Genomic DNA, 6,000 nt, shown 5'->3' with positions numbered 1-6,000 from the left:
TGGATTCCTGCATTGAGCAGGGGGTTGGACTTGATGGCCTTACAGGCCCCTTCCACTATGATTCTAAGTGATCAGCTGCATGTATGAAACCAGCCATGGCTACTATTTAAAGCATAAAAGACCTATACAGAGTCAGACCATTTGTCTATCTATCTGTCTGTCTGTCTGTCTGTCTGTCTATACACAAACACTTTGCAAACAGAGAGGTTTCTTTGAGGAGCCTTGCTTCACACTTATTTACCATTCAGGACAGTTTCCCATCTGCCATTGGTTTTGTCATCTTAACTCATTATCTGCAGTGCTTAGCTTACCAATGAATCAATAATGAATGACCTCATGCTGTAAAGAGACCTGTTCCCATTTTTCATATTTAGCAGGAAAGGCAAAGGATAATTGGAATGTTTGCTAGACAAATATGTTGAATACATTAAACTCGGCACTTTCTCCAATACGTTCCCAGATGAGTCCAATAAATCTGTCACCGTAACAGATACAAAATGTGGGTGATAAAGAGAATGATGAAACAATGATGATCATGACTTTCTATGCAGTGCTGGACATAGTTGGCTCAGAGACTGTCAATAAGCTACTAGCATTAATGAACTTTACTGATAAAGTTTTACCATGCAAGCATCTCTTCTTATAAGTTCTGTTTCCCAAAGATCCCTTCCCACCCTGTCCAAGTGCATTATATATGGTCTTTTCTGGTCCATACATTTACATTATACTGTCTGCAGAAGCTTCACTTCTGAGCCAAGTGTTAGAGATTTCCATAAATCCATTCAAGTCCATTTGTTTTTATTGGTTCCAGAACATTTCATCAGGCTGCATATAAAAAACCTAAGGGACCCATTTATAAACCACCCTTATAATGTTTCTCTTGAAGAGATGCTCTCTTTAAATAAGTATATACAGGTAGCTAAATAAATAACAAGAAATTGCCACAGAATGGTGGTGGTGTTATTTATTAGATTTATATCCCACCCTTTCTCCAAGTAGAAGCCCAGAATGTTGTGTGGCTAATAACTAGGGCTTGGCATTTGACTGGTCAAAAAGAAGAGCCGGCCAACTGAATGGTCAAATATTGGCTGTGACATTGGCTGCTAATAGTCAAGCATGGGTTGCTGGGTGCAGGAACCTCTGCATGACTGGAATATAGTCTCCTGTAGAAAGGTAAGAGTTGCATCCATTGCTCTGTCCACTTTTGTCTCTGGCCACACCCACCACTGAAATGCAGCCCCCTGAAGGTTGTCCAGAAGGGAACGTGGCCCTTGGACTGAAAAAGATCCTCACCCCTGGTATAATATGCCAAACGACTCTTTGTGTCCAGGACTGAATATGAGCTTCATAATGCGCTGGCCAAATGCCTGAATGCAATGGGTGAAGTCAGCCATTATCACAAATGAAAACACAGCACATGGCCTGTTGTTTAGTGAGAATGACCCAGGCCCATGTATTTGCCAAGACAAAAAAAAAATCCAGCTTGACTGAGTTTTTTTTGTTAGCAATTAATACAATTATTATTGCAACTTGCACCTACTCCGGAAAATTTATTTAAACACTAAAACTGCAAGTACGATATCCTAGCAGCCTTGTACCTGGCAAATTCTAAGAAACTAAAAACTTAGTGCAGTTTTGCAATCAGTGGTTAAAATCAGTGCGGTTTTGAAAGGTTCCCTCTGTCACCTTCATTCAAAATGCCATACATTGTATCCAAACATTGATATAAACTTGATCTCAGGAACCATCATGCAATATTTAGTTATGATATCTCAAGAGTTGTCCAAATGCATAGCGAACAAACTTTCTAAAATATATAGAAGATCCTATAATTTAGCAAAACTAATCAATGTCCAGTTTCCTCTCTGCCTTAAAATAAGGGCCACCATAATCCAGTTTCATATCTTTGCATGGCCTAATTAGCATTGTTTTTATATTTGTTCCACATAGTAATTTAACTGTATAGACTTCTCTTGGGGATGATGCCACGTTCTCATAAAAAGTGATAAATACATTTTAAATAGAGCAGGCATGTATTTATCTTTTCCAAAGCTTATCTCTCCTGTTATTTCCCTCCCAGCTGAGAGGCATGCATTGTTCGAGGTTCATTAGCTTCTGCTAAAAAATTGCCATCCATTAACTCAAATCCAGGATTCAAATTTCTCAGCATTGTAAATAGCTTGGCTGATTTCTGGCTGCTATTAAGTAAGATGTCACCAAATGACTGCCATATATGCAAGGAATACAATACTTATGGCTGTCTGCTTCCTCCCTTCAGCATGAGCAGCTAACAGTACCCATGTGTTTCTTTTATGGCATCAACAGATTCCATAGTTAAGATCCAGGGTCAAAGCAATATTATTATTATTATTATTATTTATATTCATACCAAACACCACTTCATACCAAAACATGCTTCTAAACTGTTTGCCAAGTATACAAAACAATTCCACAAACATTAAAGTATAAATATCCATCAACAATATGTTGAGTTATATTTAACAAAGTCTTGCAGAATGTGAAGCAGTCAATTTTACGTTCCTTCTCCTGTCAGGGAACTCTTCAGAATGACAATGAATGGACCCCTGTAGGAGCTTTGTTACGCAGCACACCATCCTAGGATCTTGGGTCTACACTGTTCGACCATGGAATGGTTTTGCAGGGCTTTTTATACTCTTAAATGTTAATGAGCCATATCCGCTGTTTGGGTTATTGTGACCCTGTTATGTTAACTCATGGGAAGTAGTTAAAATCTGTAGCTGACTAGTGATTCTCTCCACTTCTTAATAGCAGGTATAGAGCATGAGATAATGAGCTTATCTCCGAAAGAGTCAAGTGGTCTACGTCAAAGGGCAACATCAAAGGAAGGCACTCCCTAGTTGTTTACCTTGTCCTTCCAGCTCTCTCACTGCTATAATAATATGGCTAATAAAACACCTGCTACTCAGCACAATTTCTCACTCTCAGTGCTAAGCTTGCAGCTCACGGTGTAGCACTGTGAAGAGCTGTGGAAAGCTGGTTTAGCTCCTGAAAGAAGGCATTCTACTTACTAGCTCTGGTTAACAATATAAGCCTCGTATCATGGCTTCTAATAAGCATGGGTTCAAGCCCGTAAATATACCAAACTAGGCATAAGAACAAGAACATAAGAACATAAGAAGAGCCTGCTGGATCAGGCCAGTGGCCCATCTAGTCCAGCATCCTGTTCTCACAGTGGCCAACCAGGTGCCTGGGGGAAGCCCGCAAGCAGGACCCGAGTGCAAGAACACTCTCCCCTCCTGAGGCTTCCGGTAACTGGTTTTCAGAAGCATGCTGCCTCTGACTAGGGTGGCAGAGTACAGCCATCATGGCTAGTAGCCATTGATAGCCCTGTCCTCCATGAATTTGTCTAATCTTCTTTTAAAGCCGTCCAAACTGGTGGCCATTACTGCATCTTGTGGGAGCAAATTCCATAGTTTAACTATGCGCTGAGTAAAGAAGTACTTCCTTTTGTCTGTCCTGAATCTTCCAACATTCAGCTTCTTTGAATGTCCACGAGTTCTAGTATTATGAGAGAGGGAGAAGAACCTTTCTCTATCCACCCTCTCAATGCCATGCATAATTTTATACACTTCTATCATGTCTCCTCTGACCCGCCTTTTCTCTAAACTAAAAAGCCCCAAATGCTGCAACCTTTCCTCGTAAGGGAGTCGCTCCATCCCCTTGATCATTCTGGTTGCCCTCTTCTCAACCTTTTCCAACTCTATAATATCCTTTTTGAGATGAGGCGACCAGAACTGCACACAGTATTCCAAATGCGGCCGCACCATAGATTTATACAACGGCATTATGATATCGGCTGTTTTATTTTCAATACCTTTCCTAATTATCGCTAGCATGGAATTTGCCTTTTTCACAGCTGCCGCACACTGGGTCGACATTTTCATCGTGCTGTCCACTACAACCCCGAGGTCTCTCTCCTGGTCGGTCACTGCCAGTTCAGACCCCATGAGCGTATATGTGAAATTCAGATTTTTTGCTCCAATATGCATAATTTTACACTTGTTTATATTGAATTGCATTTGCCATTTTTCCACCCATTCACTCAGTTTGGAGAGGTCTTTTTGGAGCTCTTCACAATCCCTTTTTGTTTTAACAACCCTGAACAATTTAGTGTCGTCAGCAAACTTGGCCACTTCACTGCTCACTCCTAATTCTAGGTCATTAATGAACAAGTTGAAAAGTACAGGTCCCAATACCGATCCCTGAGGGACTCCACTTTCTACAGCCCTCCATTGGGAGGACTGTCCATTTATTCCTACTCTCTGTTTTCTGCTTCTTAACCAATTCCTTATCCACAAGAGGACCTCTCCTCTTATTCCATGACTGCTAAGCTTCCTCAGAAGCCTTTGGTGAGGTACCCTGTCAAACGCTTTTTGAAAGTCTAAGTACGCTATGTCCACTGGATCACCTCTATCTATATGCTTGTTGACACTCTCAAAGAATTCTAATAGGTTACTGAGACAGGACTTTCCCTTGCAGAAGCCATGCTGGCTCTGCTTCAGCAAGGCTTGTTCTTCTATGTGCTTAGTTAATCTAGCTTTAATAATACTTTCTACCAGTTTTCCAGGGACAGAAGTTAAGCTAACTGGCCTGTAATTTCCGGGATCCCCTCTGGATCCCTTTTTGAAGATTGGCGTTACATTTGCCACTTTCCAGTCCTCAGGCACGGAGGAGGACCCGAGGGACAAGTTACATATTTTAGTTAGCAGATCAGCAATTTCACCTTTGAGTTCTTTGAGAACTCTCGGGTGGATGCCATCCGGGCCCGGTGATTTGTCAGTTTTTATATTGTCCATTAAGCTTAGAACTTCCTTTCTCGTTACCACTATTTGTCTTACTTCCTCAGAATCCCTTCCTGCAAATGTTAGTTCAGGTTCAGGGATCTGCCCTATATATTCCACTGTGAAGACAGATGCAAAGAATTCATTTAGCTTCTCTGCAATCTCCTTATCGTTCTTTAGTACACCTTTGACTCCCTTATCATCCAAGGGTCCAATTGTCTCCCTAGATGGTCTCCTGCTGTCGGAAGGCAGAGCTGGGGTCCCAATCCCAGGGAGCTGGATCCCGGAGAGTTGGGAGAAGAGTATTCGGATGGATGGCAGAGGGAAGGGGGAGGAACTTCCCCCCTTTGGAGCGAAGACGAAACAGAGGAACTGCCAGTGATAAGGTCGCTTAGCAACGGGGAGCCTGAGCCCTCCCTGGACATTCTCACGCCTCCCCCTCTTTCAGGCTCAGAGCAAGAGGGGAAAGAGGGAGGGCTGCTCACAGCCGAAAAGCGGGGAGGCAGTTTACCATCAGCCCCTCCCCTATCCCCCATCCTGGAATCGGAAACTTCAGAAGAGGAGGGGGGATGCTTCCCCCCTCACCGCGCACACGCAGACAGCTGAAAAGACAGGAGAGAAGGGGGGAAGGCGGGCAGTATCTGAGGGCCAGTTAAGGAGGAGCGAAAGATTGCGCGCCCGTTTGGCCCCTTCTTAAAGAACAGGCGGGAAGAAGTCCCTTGCTCTGTCAACTTTCTCCCAATGCCGCAGGACCTGTATCCCTGTATTGCTTCATGAGAAAACGCAGTCTTTGTTTGGACATTACCCTAATAAAACACAAATTAACTACAGCCGTTGGTCTGGTTCCTGAGTCACATCCTGGGCCTGACACCTGCTTTGAATGTATTTATAGAATTTTTTGTTGTTGGTTTTTATGTTCTTAGCAATGTGCTCCTCAAATTCTTTTTTAGCATCCCTTATTGTCTTCTTGCATTTCTTTTGCCAGAGTTTGTGTTCTTTTTTATTTTCTTCATTCGGACAAGACTTCCATTTTCTGAAGGAAGACTTTTTGCCTCTAAGAGCTTCCTTGACTTTGCTCATTAACCATGCTGGCATCTTCTTGGCCCTGGCGGTATCTTTTCTGATCTGCGGTATGCACTCCAGTTGAGCTTCTAATATAGTGTTTTTAAACAACTTC

The sequence above is a fragment of the Rhineura floridana genome, chromosome 9 (assembly GCF_030035675.1).
Source record: "Rhineura floridana isolate rRhiFlo1 chromosome 9, rRhiFlo1.hap2, whole genome shotgun sequence".
Lineage (NCBI taxonomy): Eukaryota > Metazoa > Chordata > Lepidosauria > Squamata > Rhineuridae > Rhineura > Rhineura floridana.
Note: the sequence above shows the minus strand (reverse complement) of the source record.